Source organism: Oncorhynchus gorbuscha, linkage group LG07, assembly GCF_021184085.1.
Source record: "Oncorhynchus gorbuscha isolate QuinsamMale2020 ecotype Even-year linkage group LG07, OgorEven_v1.0, whole genome shotgun sequence".
Classification (NCBI taxonomy): domain Eukaryota; kingdom Metazoa; phylum Chordata; class Actinopteri; order Salmoniformes; family Salmonidae; genus Oncorhynchus; species Oncorhynchus gorbuscha.
In genome coordinates, this window is record NC_060179.1 from 74,744,614 (window position 1) to 74,759,555 (window position 14,942).

At 45.0% G+C, this 14,942-nt stretch overlaps 1 pseudogene; it reads right to left on the reverse strand.

Moving 5' to 3' along the window:
- LOC124039047 overlaps positions 1 to 14,942 on the reverse strand; it is a 127,124-nt pseudogene that overhangs the window by 40,254 nt on the left and 71,928 nt on the right.

Here is a 14,942-nt window from a genome sequence, read left to right on the forward strand (position 1 = left end):
ATACACACCAAAACCCCAAGACAAAATAAACCACAATACAAAAACTCCATGCCACACCCTGGCATGACCAAATACATGAAGAAAAACAAACTACTTAGACCAGGGCGTGACAGAACCCCCCCCCCCCTATGGTGCGGACTCCCGAACGCACCTCAAAACAATAGGGAGGGTCCGGGTGGGCGTCTGTCCATGGTGGCGGCTCCGGTGCGGGACGTGGAACCCACTCAGTCAATGTCTAGTCCCCTCCGTCCCTGGATAGACCACCCTCGCCGCCGACCATGGCCTAGTAGTCCTCACCCAGAACCCCACGGGACTGAGGGGAAGCTCGGGACTGAGGGGAAGCTCGGGAGTGAGGGGAAGCTCGGGAGTGAGGGGAAGCTCGGGAGTGAGGGGAAGCTCGGGAGTGAGGGGAAGCTCGGGAGTGAGGGGAAGCTCGGGAGTGAGGGGAAGCTCGGGAGTGAGAGGAAGCTCAGGAGTGAGAGGAAGCTCAGGCAGGTTGATGGATCTACCAGATCCTGGCTGACTGGCGGATCCTGGCCGACTAGCAGATCCTGGCCGACTGGCAGATCCTGGCGGCGCTGGGCAGACTGGTGGCGCTGGGCAGACTGGCGGCGCTGGGCAGACTGGCGGCGCTGGGCAGACTGGCGGCGCTGGGCAGACTGGCGGCGCTGGGCAGACTGGCGGCGCTGGCGGCGCTGAACAGGCGGGAGACTCCGGCAGCGCAGGAGAGGAGAAAGGCTCTGGCTGCACTAAACAGGCAGGAGGCTCCGGCAGCACTGTAGAGGAGGAAGGCTCTGGCTGCGCTGAACAGGCGGGAGACTCCGGCAGCGCTGTAGAGGAGAAAAGCTCTGGCTGCGCTAAACAGGCAGGAGACTCCAGCAGCGCAGGAGAGGAGAAAAATGCTGGCTGCGCTGAACAGGCGAGGCGCACTGAAGGCCTGGTGCGTGGTGCTGGAACTGGTGTTACTGGATCGAGGACACGCACAGGAAGCCTGGTGCGGGGAGCTGCTACCGGAGGGCTGATGTGTGAAGGTGGCACAGGATGGGCTAGACCATGAAGGCGTACTGGAGATCTTGAGAGCAGTGTTGGCACAGGACGTGCAAGGCTAGGGATGGGCACAGGAGGCCTGGTGCGTGAGGCTGGCACCAACTTCACCAGCCGACTAACACACACCTCAGGTTGAGCTTGGAGCGCTAACTCAGGTGCTATCAAATCCCCAACACGTTCCGTCGGGCAAATTCCATGCAAAAAGCACCAACTCTCTCATTTCTCTCCTCCAATTTCCCCATTAACTCCTTCACAGTCTCTGTTTCGCTCACCTCCAACACCGGCTCTGGTTCTGGTCTCCTCCTTGGCTCCTCACGATAAACAGGGAGAGTTGGCTCAGGTCTGACTCCTGACTCTGCCACACTCTCCCTGAGCCCCCCCCCCCACCCAATAAATTTTTGGGGCTGATTCTCAGGCTTCCATCCGCTACGCCGTGCTGCCTCATATCTGCGCCTCTCAGCTTTCGACGCCTCCAGTTCTTCGTTGGGGCGGCAATATTCTCCAGGCTGAGCCCAGGGTCCTTTACCTTCCAGTTCTTCCTCCCATGTCCATTTCTCCAGGTGGTGCAGCCTCTCCACTGCAGCTGCTGCTGCTGCCTCTCCTGTGGCTCCTGCCTGTTAACACGCTGCTTGGTCCGTTGGTGGTGGGTGATTCTGTAACGGTTTTCATAAGGTGAAGGAGAGTCGGACCAAACTGCAGCGTGTATATTGTGATCCATGTTTAATAAAACAAACGTAACACGAATCCAAAACAATAAACGTAATGAAAACCTAAACTGGTGCGAACTAACACAGAATAAGGACATCAAGACAATCACCCACAATACAACCAACGAATATGGCTGCCTAAATATGGTTCCCAATCAGAGACAACGATAAGCACCTGCCTTTGATTGAGAACCACTCCAGACAGCCATAGACTTTGCTAGATAACCCCACTAGCTACAATCCCAAATACATACACACCAAAACCCCAAGACAAAACACACCACAATACAAAAACTCCTTGCCACACCCTGGCCTGACCCAATACATGAAGAAAAACACAAACTACTTAGACCAGGGCGTGACAACTCCTCGCAAGTACACCCTTCCTGGTGGTTCAAATTGGCTTCATGTGTTCATTTCTCACTCTCAACCCAAACTTTAATGAGCACGAACTATCAATGTGTTACCCAATGATCCCAAAGTTATTAGTCATGCAAAACAACGCACAAAATGTCAATAATCCAAGTCTTAATTTTGGAAAGATTTTAGAACCCAACAGGCATTTTCAGAAGTTTTGAGGACAACACATTGCAGATGTAGCTTCCATGATGCTTGATAGGTGAAAGCAGCATATCCAGGGCCTGTTTTCAGATTAGTGGAGAGATTAAGGAACGGAGACAATGACAAGAGGATGCCACAAGAGTTGAGATGCATCCTTGACAGCTATCAGTGAAATAATCCGATAACATGACTCTGATCAGATAAACCAACTTCAACAATCCCACTATCTTGATCTTGCTGCATAAATAGGTTGAACCAAGCTTTGGACACATAATGACTTCAAAAGGTCAACTAGGGGGGTGAGTATATTTGTCCTGTTTCACACATAAAGTGTGTGGAGGGATTTTTTGTTTTTTGCATATCCCACTACCCCCAGAGACACCCTCGGAGAGTGGGGTCATGACCAGGGATCACTTAGAATGGCTTAGAATGAAATGATTAAGTTTCCACTGGAGCAACTCAAGTAAGGCATTTACTTCAGTCAAGGGCACATTTCCTCAGTGTCCTAACCTGCTTGAAAAGTCCACCTATATAGCAGTGGTGAATCCCACCCACTTCACACCCTACCACCCTTGATTGTCTCCTCTCTCTGTCAATTAGTGGTGGGAAGTCATGGACGTTCAGGTGGGTTTTGCTGAGTAAACAGCATCTAGGCCAGGCAGTTAGGGCTGCTTGATGGACGAGGCCACGTTGGTGCTGTGGGCTGATGCCTCAGGAGGAGGAGAGTTCACTAATTAAACAGGCAGCAGCTTTGCCAGTGTGTGTGTGGTGTGTATGTGCGTTTGTGTGTCAAGGAATGGGAATGCTATACTACCCAACTGGGTCCATTATCTCTGGACCAATCCGGTGCTTGCAGAACACCACTTACCTTTGACATTGGAAAGGGGACAGTGTTTTTACCATAAATGAAGCACCACTTCCTGCCTGAAGATAACACATCAAGATACACTGTTCCGTAAAGTAGACTTTGGTAGACAGTAGAGCAATAAAGAAGTTAAGATTGAGAGGACTGCCCTGTTACTAAGCACAGCTATTCTGCACAGTAGTTGTAGGTTATCTTGGCACTATAGGCACAGAATAAACACCTTTATTTAAAATACTGCTATATGCATACGTGAACAAAATATTAGAATTTGCATTAGAAGTATTGGGCTGATGCAATTTTACGCTGCAATAGGCATGAATTATCATCCTCATACCAAGAGTGATGTCTAAATATTTGATATGCTTCTCAATTACAGATGCGGTCTGAACATTAACTCGTCTGACCCCCCCCCCAGCCCAGACACACACACTCGCAGAGAAAGTTAGCAATGGGTATTTCTTTCACTGTGGGAGCTGATCAATTCAGCTAAACTGTTGGGAGTGCAATTCCTACACGTGGCCTAGATCTCAAACACCTTGTCAGGCTTTGACTGAAATCTGGAGACCATCCCAGGATACACTGCGGTAGGAAGCAGCAGCAGCCTAGGCAGAATCAGGCCACGCTGGGCCGTTGCCGCTCACCAGTAGAGAGCATTAAGAATCCTGATGCCCCTCTCCTGGTGGACTCCTTAGGCTGGTTGTTAAGGGAGCTGCTACTCCTCCCTCAGCACTCTGAGTCTCAGTGGTCATCCTTCAACAGCCCCCACAGAACAAAGCCTATTGCGAGTGATGCATTTGTTTTTGAAGGTTACATTGCTAGAGTAGAAAAGACACTGGCAATGTTGAAAAGCTTTGTGACGACAGCAGAACTGCAATTTCCACACCTCACCTGTGAAACCATCCACTGTCGTCTGCCTATCAAAACAGCTGTTCATGAGCAAAACACTCGACCCTAAATTCACTACACAAATACAAAGAAAAGACAAGTGTAGAATGAAACAGTTTTACGGATTCATTAAAAAGTCAATATTTCTATTCCGAGCGAATAAAACAAGGCTATCTGAAGCTCAGAGCTAATAAAACTAGGAGAGAAGTTGACCAACTATGTAATTAGCCAGCGTGCTCCCTAGGTCTCACCTTGTCTTAAAACAACACACCGCTAATTCATTCCACAGGCATTATCTCAGAGCCAGAGCACAAATGATAAAGACTGCAGTAATAATGACTGGATTAGGAGCCTCTGAAACAAAGAGACTCTCTTTATAATCTTGAAACACCGTTTTTCCCTCTAAACCCCAAGACCAAAGACGGTGACAAGCAAAAAGGTCTTTGGATCCCCCCTTTCAACTGACTTCGTTTTGAATATCCTTGGACTCCGTCAAATAATTGCATTCATTTTTATTTTTTTGAAGTGTTTGGCTTCGATGTTGGTTGTCGAAGTTCCTAATTAGTGTAACTGTCAAATTGCTAAAGCACTGACATTTGTTAACCTAATTAAGTAATTGTTATCCAGGCCTTGTGACAACGCACGCGCCTTTTATTCTGCTTAATTGATGAGCTTCAAAACAGTAATAAACAGTCATTAGGGTCTAGCTTGGCATTAGCATGCCAGTTGATTATCTATGCTCATCTCATTTCAAACCAATTTCATTACACTTCCAGTGAATGATCCCTTGAAACAAACAAACTAGAGAATTCCAAATCTAACAAAATAATATTTGATTTGGGAGGCAACAGCAAAGTAAACTTGAGGCTAATTCAGGTGAGCAGGAAATAAGGAAACTATGGTTTTATGATGTACAATTTTACTCTGACTATATCTAGCTGTTGACATGTTTTATTGCCTTTAGGTAGACCTGGATATACATCAAACATAATATCTGTGTTGATGTCAGCTTCCTGAGGTCAACAGTACACCTACACAGGTCCGTATGCCTGTGCTTTATAGGCTCATTTCACCCGCTGGAGCTATAAAAGATGCTCCAACATGCAGCTGCTACATAAGCTACTAACACCTGCTAGACTGTAAAAACCAAAAAAAGAAAAGAAGAGAACGGCAGCACGTAAAAATGCACTTTGGTTCAGACTTGCTGCTTTCATCTTTAGATGGAATACAATTCGGAAATGAAATAGGAATCACTCATGTAGATTGGGCATGGAGTGTCCCTCCCTGGCCAGTCAGGAGGATTAGCTCCTCTGCAGATTGGTCCGCCAGTGAGCCAGTCTAATGAGTTTCACCCTGATGCACCCCACATTGTCCACGCTCCGGAATAAATGTTAACACTGTCCGCTTAGCAACAGTGGAGACCTGAGGGCCACGGGAGCCAGTCAGAGGATCCCAGGCCATTCGGCCCCTGGCCTCCAACCACAAAGAAGAAAAGGTTACCATGGTCCAGGCTATTGATATGGAGCGTATGCGGTTAGAGTGCAGAGGCGTGAGACAATTGATGAGGGTTCTCTGAGGATGTAGTCATGTTCCAGGAGCATGGAGAGGGCTGGGAAGGAGCTTTGAGAGAGCTAAGGGGCTTCTTGCCATGATTTATTTACACCGATCAGCTTCATGCTGAACTTAAATCAATAATGGAACTTACACACATTAGTTCATGTGCGCGGCCGTCCAGGTTACACCTGAGGGGAGCAGACCGAGGAGACCAAGCCACTCTGGAAATAGGGCACTTTGAAGAGAGGCATTCCATGACTGGCAGAGAATGTGTTCGCCTGACCGGGCTACAAGCCGCTTACACAATAAATGGCGGGAGACTAGTGGAGCAGGAAGAAGTGAAGCTGGAGGAATAGGAAAAAATACATCCTCTTATTGCTTTTGAGAGTGTGTGAAAGTGGCTTAGCAGTAGTCAAAGCACAAGCAACTCTTTGAACTGTGGCGTGTCTCCATAGAAGCCAGCAACTCTTTGAACTGTGGCGGGTCTCCATAGAAGCCAGCAACTCTTTGAACTGTGGCGTGTCTCCATAGAAGCCAGCAACTCTTTGAACTGTGGCGTGTCTCCATAGAAGCCAGTACAGCTTGGCAAAGGTTTGGTTCTTAAGAGGACTGCTGAAGTCTCAGTGGAAAAGGCCAATCTTAACTGCTCTTAAAATGTACCTAAATCAACTGGATGCCTAAATGAGTTCCAAAGAAAGTTGAGAAGTGTTCACAGAGAAGTGTTCACAGAGAAGTGTGCACAGAGAAGTGTTCACAGAGAAGTGTTCACATAGAAGTGTTCACAGAGAAGTGTTCACAGAGAAGTGTTCACAGAGAAGTGTTCACAGAGAAGTGTTCACATAGAAGTGTTCACAGAGAAGTGTTCACAGAGAAGTGTGCACAGAGAAGTGTTCACAGAGAAGTGTTCACAGAGAAGTGTGCACAGAGAAGTGTGCACAGAGAAGTGTTCACAGAGAAGTGTGCACAGAGAAGTGTGCACAGAGAAGTGTGCACAGAGAAGTGTTCACAGAGAAGTGTTCACAGAGAAGTGTGCACAGAAATGATTTTATTCCAGGTGTTTAAGCCGAGTGCTACTGTTTTTCTGACAAAATATACAGTATTGACATATTTCACCTGCCTTTTCCCTCCCAACTTTGTGTAAATGTGAAAATCAAAAGGGCAGCTCAGTAAGCATACACTGCAGTGTGAAAGTGCCAGTCAAATTGTGTCACTGGTTCATGCGGTTTGTTTCCAGCCAGAAGGACAATGACCACAGTGTGAATCTAGCCATGTACATGGAAGACTAATGTTAATATCTATAATTATCTAGTCTAACTTGTATGTAGTCTTATTCTGATCAAAACCTATATGACAATTCCAGTTTCTAAAACCCTGTTGGATTCTAGCTACCCGTGTTGGGCCTGTCAGTTTATATTGTGAAACTGAAATCAGTGGTCAATTTTATTTTTGTCAGGTGGTGTTTCAAAACAATTATTGTCTGAAAACTATTCTGCTATATCTTAATTTATTGCCCTTACAAAGTGACATATTATTTCCTTGAAAGTGGCACAGGCACCTATTTTCTCTGCGCTGTTGTCACGGAAAAATGCACACCATTTTAAAAATAATCAGCAAAAATGCCGTATCTGTAGAAAGAAAAGCACTGTGTTTTACATTATCCCAGGTGCATATAGACACACCTTATCCATCCCCCACCAATAGCATACCTCTGGAAGGCTATTTGTTTGTTTCTTCGTGACCTGTGTTATCTTGCAAATGAAAAGAATATACCACAAAATGAATTATTTATGCTTTTAAAGTGCTTTGACTGCAGAGAATGTATTGAACAACGGAGGCCTAGAAATGAAGGTGTTACATTGTGACAATTCACCAAATCATGTTTTCTTAAACCAGAAATGATTCATTTTCCATATTCAAGCTCTACTGAATATTAAAGCTCAAATATAAAATGAAGAAAAGGTCCCCGTCAATGAATGATGCTTCTCTTGCAGCATAACGCCTGTGCTGTTGATACATTCAAGACAATGCATAAAGCCCGGGAATAACACTTGGCAGAATCCTCATATGCATGTTGTTAATGCAGATTTGAAAATCTACCCCTCACCCATGGTATGAATTCACTATCTTCCTGAAAATGAGGGTCTAAAGAGACAGAGCAAACTTTCTCAAAGACATGCTTAATTACGTTTTTTCATTCTACAATTCCAAAGTTCCTGAAAACTGCTGCTTTTACTTTCTTCTTCTTACCCACCATAACTGATGACATAACAGGTTTGCACAATCAGCCACTCAACACGCTCACCATAGTCCCGCAAACTGAAGTTCTTACCTGAAATAGCCACTAACATTATGACCATAACGCAACTAGAACATAGAAACCACTACACTTGTCCTAGCAAAGGGAAACACTATCAGGGTGAGTGGCCAAGACGAGAGTGGAGGGGGGTTGTGTCATTCTCCAGCTGAGCCTAACCGAGGTGAAATTCCACTTGAACGATAAAGGAATTTACAACTGAACAGCGTGAATGAGCACTTGAATCTGTTGACAGAGGCGATTATATTCAAATGTCTCAGGCTTCAGACACCTCCCCTCCGGTAGAGATGGGAACCTCATCAGGGTTCTGGTGATTGAGGATCAATTGGAAACAACCGTTCAGATGCAGAATGAGAAGTGGAGACATGGAGAGACTAGTCCCATTGAGGACAGTCATTTTCTTGTTGAACGTACCGTAAGACATGAAAATAAGATGGAGTCATAACCGAGGTTCATTCGCTCACAACTATATCATTAAGATCCTGGAGGAATGAAAGGTCAACTCCACCATCAATACAAATATCTGGAGACCTCTAGGCCATACAATCAACCGCTGAGGAACTGAGCCTTTCTTTATGAATACCTTGTGCCATGTAGGTCAGGAGTCATTGCCTTCCTACTTCAAAATATAGCTAGTATAGAAATTGAAATAGCAATATTGTTACCCAGCCAAGAGGACCACCTCAATAATGTCCTTGTATGTACTATACTGTTGTCTCTCCCTCTAGCTGCTTTCTATGTCTTTCAATTATTCACGTCCAAGAAGTTTACCTTGTCTGCGTCCTCTTTGCCCTTGACGAACTCGGACCTCCAGAACTGCAGGGCCTGGTCCAGAGTGAGGCCTATGCCCTTGACGAACTCGGCCCTCCAGAACTGCAGGGCCTGGTCCAGAGTGAGGCCTATGCCCTTGACGAACTCGGACCTCCAGAACTGCAGGGCCTGGTCCAGAGTGAGGCCTATGCCCTTGACGAACTCGGACCTCCAGAACTGCAGGGCCTGGTCCAGAGTGAGGCCTATGCCCTTGAGGAACAGTTTGTACTGCATGCTCCCACCGTGGCGGAGGTGGTGGCTTTCTCTCAGCAACTGGTGGAGCTGCCTCACGGACAGGGGGTAGGACACCGATAGCTGAAGGAAGAGAGGACACATTTAGATATGCAGGCAAAAGTCAACTGCCTAACTTGACCATGGCAGCAATGCAATCAAAAAGCTGCATGGAATGATCCGTTTCATCCACCAATGACTCCATATTTCCATATTTTCTCTCCGAACGCACCGATATGCAGTCAGTCAGTTACATGGCCCGCAATATCACAATCCAGACTACGCTAAAATGTCCTCCTGATTTTATCTAGGCCAGGCATCCTTATCACTTAAAGCTGTGGTGGTACTGTAAATACAGCTCAATATCATGTAAAGCACACACACACACACAAACACACACCTCATTATTAAATGGCTCATAAGAGGAAAGCTTATTTAGTAGAGCTGCAGGAGAGTGGCGGTGATCGTCTAGCCCAGTCATCTGGTGATCAGAAGGTTCTGGTTTAGCCACTCGGAGTCCAAAGCCAACTCTACAGGTGCCGAATAGAGAGAGAGAAAAAACTAGACCCACAGCCAGCCTTTTCCATCTGTTGAGCACCACATCACAAACAGCTCAAATTAAAGCCCTCTCGGTCTCATTCGTTCTCCCATGACCAAGTAGTAGAGGAATGTCTCGCCAGTAGAGACGACAAAGCTGCTTCCCTGATCGACTCCTAGCTGTGGTATAGTATCCATTTCTGGTTCACATACATGGTTTGCTTGTGTCAACACACTTAGAAAGAATGCCGTGTGATATTGAGAAATTGAGTACTAAATACTAAAAGTGAACATTTAAAGCATTGTGGGTGACATTTCCGGTTGGAGATAGAGTCATTTGATTGAACAGAAATGTTCTTGTTTATGTGCCAGATCTTGCTTCAAAAGGGCTACTATTTACAAGTGGATACATGACTTCTGTTTGAGAGTGGGTAAATCTGAAGGACGAAATTAGCATTTGCTGACGGGCCACTTAATTGGAACAGCAGTGGTCTCTGAAATGGAGAAAGTGAAGAATGCACAGCGAGTCTGAGCTGAGCTGTGGCCTCGATCAGTTTAATTCCCCTCACAGAGACCACAATGGTTCATTAAAACCCCTTCGGAATCCCTTCTGAATGTCAATGTAGAGAACTCTGTCTCGCTAATGCATTGGGTATGACATTGGGCATGACATTGGGTATGACATTGGGCATGACATTAGGCATGACATTGGGCATGACATTGGGCATGACATTGGGCATGACATTGGGTATGACATTGGGCAGGACATTAGGCATGACATTGGGCATGACATTGGGCATGACATTGGGTATGACATTGGGCATGACATTAGGCATGACATTGGGCATGACATTGGGCATGACATTGGGCATGACATTGGGTATGAAATGCGAGGACTATTGCCTCAAAAGTTAAGTTTCAAGCAGTAATTCTTGTGAACACTGAAGACACTGAAGACCTTTACCACTTCACCACTGATGGAAACATACAGTATGAACCAATACTGAGATAGGTGGACAGAAAACTGCTGCAATGACTGTACATTTCTGTTCTGATATAACCAGCGTCCTCTACATCTTCCTTGTCCTCCCTAGTATAAATGTGTCCTTTGTGTTACAATGCATACTCACCGGATCGATCTGCTCCAAAGACATGTTCCCAATACTCTACTGTATGCTGTAGTCCTGATCCACGTAGCCATGGCTACAAGGACAGCAATGGACCAACAAGAGAGAGGCAGAGAAAGAGAAAATAAATTACAGCAGTCTATCACAACAGTTCCAGAGAAAGAACACATTGTCATCATTAGTCTACAAAGTGCTACAGCAGGACATGGTTCGGTCTCAGGGTCCATTTAGGACTTTGGGTCCACTGGCTCCATTACCTGGGGCTATGATAATAACAGCTTACTCTCAACAATCTTTGTATAAAACATGTAATTGTACTATACAGAAAGGTAATTGTGCCTCATAGAAAGCTATTGTTGTAGTATACAGAAAGGTAATTGTGCCTCATAGAAAGCTATTGTTGCACTATACAGAAATACAGTGTGACGTATTCATTGAATGGCAGCTTTTTGCACATATTCTATAGAGAAGTAGATTTGGTGCATACTGGGGAACAAGACAAATATGTTTTAATGTGTTTTAAGTGGCTAAAGTGCCACTGAATAAAAAACAGTGACCAGGTTTCTGGAATAAATCAAATGTAACATTGATCCTGCACGTTTTCCAGTTGTTTCCATTTTTCTTGTCCCTCCCAGCAAAATGTTACATTGGTCAAGATCAATCCCACTGATCGATGTCTGTGTGATTGATTTTCTCAGTACCTAGCATTTGAGCAGGAGCCCTCCATAAATGAACTGACTTGTCTTTGTGCAACGTTAGTGTGCCTTGCCAAAGAATAAACTGATCAATGAAGATGCTCCGACAGTCCCCTAACCGTATACAACCTCAAATCGGACTCTGTTAACAAAACAAATGGGGTTACCTAACTGGCTAAAAACTGCTGGAAGATATTCAAATGTACGCACAAAATATTGCCGCAAAATGCTTTTACTGCAATGTCTCATGGCCTAATTTGGGCCTCTTGGTTTGATGGGTAAAGGTCAACATCATAATTATCCTCCCAAAGCTTTATACATGTCAGGTGCATTTTCTCACCTTTTGATCACACAGCCCTTACCTTATGGCACTGAAGTAATCCAGGTGACCCAGACATTTAGACTAAATGCCATTTGAAAGGCCATTGGAGTAATGGAGCAAAAACAGCCAAGTTACAGGCTAATCAGGTTTCTAAAACCATAGCCTGTGTGACTTTGATTAGAGGCCTTGACCACCTAATTGCTCATGAGCCAACAATTACAAAATATATTGGGTCATAGTGGCTCCCAAGTGGCACAGTGGTCTAAGGCATTACATCTCAGTAGTTTGAATCCAGGCTGTATCACAACTGGCTGTGATTGGAAGCCCCATAGGGGAAGTCCCATAACTTGCCTAGTTAAATAAAGTGTGATTAAACAAGGTCATTTAAGCATCACTAAAACAGGGCAAAGCTGAGTAGGGCTAAAAGCTCAGTGCCATTGCCTCTCAAACACAAGCTACCAAATCATATTGCCACACTACTTAGATGAGGACATTTAATCTCATTGATTTATCATGTTGACTTAGGCCAATATCTATATAGCTTTGTCACTTCATGGAAAATTATAGTGAATTATAATACTGTATATTTAATAAAATATGATACAGAAATCATTCAGAACATATACAGTGGGGCAAAAAAGTATTTAGTCAGCCACCAATTGTGCAAGTTCTCCCACTTAAAAATATGAGAGAGGCCTGTAATTTTCATCATAGGTACACTTCAACTATGACAGACAAAATGAGAGAAAATCACATTGTAAATTTTTTATGAATTTATTTGCAAATTATTGTCACGAATCTTGCCGAAGATGGTGCCTCGTCCTGTTCGGGCGGCGCTCGGCGGTCGTCGTCGCCGGCCTATTAGCTGCCATCGATTCCCTTTCCGTTTGTTTCTGTTTATTGGGTAATTGGGTACACCTGTTTTGAGTTTGTGTTTGTTTGTAGGCTATTTAAGGGCACTAGGCACGCTGGGTATTTGTGCGGGCTTGTTTTCTGTTATCTGGTGTATGAGTGTAATCAGTATTTTTTTCCGGACAGTTTAGTCCGTTGTATTTTGGGACGGGTTGTTTCATGCACCCTGGTGTTTTGCATGTTGTGGCTCCACAGTCTATGGAATAAAATATCCACGAACTGAATTACCTGCTCTCTGCGCCTGACTCCTCCACTCACCATTGTTAGAAGTTGTAACAATTATGGTGGAAAATAAGTATTTGGTCACCTACAAACAAGCAAGATTTCTGGCTCTCACAGACCTGTAACTTCTTCTTTAAGAGGCTCCTCTGTCCTCCACTCGTTACCTGTATTAATGGCACCTGTTTGAACTTGTTATCAGTATAAAAGACACCTGTCCACAACTTCAAACAGTCACACTACAAACTCCACTATGGCCAAGACCAAAGAGCTGTCAAGGACACCAGAAACAAAATTGTAGACCTGCACCAGGCTGGGAAGACTGAGTCTGCAATAGGTAAGCAGCTTGGTTTGAAGAAATCAACTATGGGAGCAATTATTAGGAAATGGAAGACATACAAGAGCACTGATAATCTCCCTCGATCTGGGGCTCCACGCAAGATCTCACCCCGTGGGGTCAAAATGATCACAAGAACGGTGAGCAAAAATCCCAGAACCACACGGGGGGACCTAGTGAATGACCTGCAGAGAGCTGGGACCAAAGTAACGAAGCCTACCATCAGTAACACACTACGCCGCCAGGGACTCAAATCCTGCAGTGCCAGACGTGTCCCCCTGCTTAAGCCAGTACATGTCCGGGCCTGTCTGAAGTTTGCTAGAGAGCATTTGGATGATCCAGAAGAAGATTGGGAGAATGTCATATGGTCAGATGAAAACAAAATATAACTTTTTGGTAAAAACTCAACTCCTCGTGTTTGGAGGACAAAGAATGCTGAGTTGCGTCCAAAGAACACCATATCTACTGTGAAGCATGGGGGTGGAAACATCATGCTTTGGGGCTGTTTTTCTGCAAAGGGACCAGGAGGACTGATCCGTGTAAAGGAAATAATGAATGGAGCCATGTATCGTGAGATTTTGAGTGAAAACCTCCTTCCATCAGCAAGGGCATTGAAGATGAAACGTGGCTGGGTCTTTCAGCATGACAATGATCCCAAACACACTGCCCGGGCAACGAAGGAGTGGCTTCGTAAGAAGCATTTCAACGTCCTGGAGTGGCCTAGCCAGTCTCCAGATCTCAACCCCATAGAAAATCTTTGGAGGGAGTTGAAAGTCCGTGTTGCCCAGCAACAGCTCCAAAACATCACTGCTCTAGAGGAGATCTGCATGGAGGAATGGGCCAAAATACCAGCAACAGTGTGTGAAAACCTCGTGAAGACTTACAGAAAACGTTTGACCTCTGTCATTGCCAACAAAGGGTATATAACAAAGTATTGAGATAAACTTTTGTTTTTGACCAAATACTTATTTTGTACCATCATTTGCAAATAAATTGATTAAAAATACTACAGTGTGATTTTCTGGATTTTTTTTCTCATTTTGTCTGTCATAGTTGAAGTGTACCTTTGATGAAAATTACAGGCCTCTCTCATCTTTTTAAGTGGGATAACTTGCACAATTGGTGGCTGACTAAATACTTTTTTGCCCCACTGTATATATATATATATATATATATATATGCTCTATTCATGTATTGAGTTTTCCTAGTGTGCCTTACAATTCAAAAGGAGAGGTGGTGCACATTACGATCAAAATATTGTAAAGGGGGATCAATGATACACTATAGAAGCTGCCTTTGAAATCTGTTAAACCTTGGCCGCGGATTAAACCGGACCCTTCACTGGTAATCTAGCGTTTAGCACAGAAAGTCTCAAAGTGAAAGGGAATCAGCTGTGGGACCTAGCGACCGACGGCCCACTGAATACTGAAGCACGGGCTTTGGGCTTATGTTGCCTGCTCAATTCTGATGGAGTGTTGCCCTGCCAGATATCGCTTCTGCGTCCAAGTCCCCTTGTTTATTCGTTTCGATTCAACAGCTGGTTTGCTTGAGGACACAGGTTTGTTTCTAGTGCACAAGCTGGCCCCATGACACTACCTTATCTGACTGCCCCAGCATGCATAGCCTTTCATTGGAACACAGTGGGAACCTTTCTCCAGTCAAACAACCTCTATGTCGGCAATGACGCATCCAATTAAAAGAGGCCTCAATCGGGCTCCATTAAAAACCAATAGACACAGCTGGTTGGTAGAGTTGCCTTTGGGGAAAGCCTCCGTTGTTCAGCTCTCCTTTACAATCATTGGCACGTGCAGGAAGGCAA